This window comes from Austrofundulus limnaeus, unplaced genomic scaffold (genome assembly GCF_001266775.1).
Source record: "Austrofundulus limnaeus strain Quisiro unplaced genomic scaffold, Austrofundulus_limnaeus-1.0 Scaffold277, whole genome shotgun sequence".
NCBI lineage: Eukaryota > Metazoa > Chordata > Actinopteri > Cyprinodontiformes > Rivulidae > Austrofundulus > Austrofundulus limnaeus.
The window spans coordinates 35040-36592 of record NW_013952679.1 but is presented as its reverse complement, the minus strand read 5'-3'; positions in this window follow the sequence as shown (position 1 = coordinate 36592).

Genomic DNA, 1553 nt, shown 5'->3' with positions numbered 1-1553 from the left:
AAATTAAGTGTTAACGAGCAGTTGGACAGGTGTACCTAATAAAGTGGCCGGTGAGTGTATATCAATATCATTTACAAGATTTGACCAAAATCGTTATAACATTACACCTGGATGAATTATGAGCTATTCAGAGACAAACTGTGCTCAAATCCAGCTAAATGCAGACAAACCTATTGGTCTGTCTTTCCTGACACAGATGGACAATGACCCAAAACAACCCAAGAGTTTATTAAAACAAAGAAGTGGAATATTCTTGAATGGACAAGTCAGTCACCTGATCTCAACACAACTGAGCATTTCACTTGTTAAARACTAAACTTCAGACAGAAAGGCCCACAAACAAACAGCCACAGTTAAGTCCTGGCAGAGCATTAAAAAGGAGGAAACACAGCGTCTGGTGACGTCCATGAGTTCAAGACTTCAGTCATTTTCAACAAAGTCTTTTCAATCAAGTCAATCAGTATTTACAATTATTTAATTTGTCTAATTACTTTTGAGCTCCTGAAATGAAGGATTGTGTTTAAAAACGCTTTAGTTCCTCACATTTCTATGATTCATTTTGTTCAACCCACTGAATTAAAGCTGAAAGTCTGAACTTCAACTGCATCTGAAAGGTTTTGTTCATAATTCATTGTGGTCATATACAGAACCAAAATTAGGAAAATGTCTCCATCTAAATAGATATGGACCTGACTGTATATTCTTGTGTGGATGACTCCTAAGCAATGGTACTTCCCACTTTTTGTGTGGTGGGACATAAACAAAGTAGAAGCACAGTTCGAAACAGCCAGTGCAAAAAAGTAATAAAATTTAGTTTAAAAATGTTACTTTTATTTCAATTTTAATTAAAAGACCAGTTGGTTTTCTCCAAAAGACAAAATAATTTTTGTTCAGTTTGCTTAGTGTTACCCATAATCTCTGGCTTGTTTACTGTTACTTTCTGTAAAAAAAAAAAAAAAAAGGCAAGATTTTTTCCCCTATTGTCTCGAATTTCATTAACTCTGGCTCATATTCAAGGTTAGGTTGGATTCATGAGTTGTTTGGAGTGTTTGCTTAAAGCAACGTTTTGTAAAAATGAGGCAACGCTAAAACCTGCTTTCAGTTATTCCTCCAGGAAACACTCTTAGGTTTCCACATTCATGAAGCTAATTGGGTCTTTTTTTTCTTTAGAGTCCGCAGGGATAAAGTCTGACAAACACGCTGCACCAGGGAGGAACACCTGAGCTCTGCTCCAGTTTGTTTGTCTTTAAAGTCCCATCAGGGTGCAGCACAGATGTCTTGACCTTGTTGTCGGTTTTAAAAGGTTTGCTAATCTAAGATCAGGCTTTTTGTATTTATACATCTGAACCAGCTCTAGAAGAGAGTTAATGAGATCTCATGAGAAAAGAGAGCATTCATTCACACAGAAAAGACATTTATCACTTGTTTTTCACCTGGAGTGAACAGTTTCAGTACAAGTTCCAGTTTATTTTTTATTTGTCTAGTGCTGTACCAAACGATTATTTTCTAATCGATTTAATCTAACGATTATTTTTTCGATTAATCGATTATTC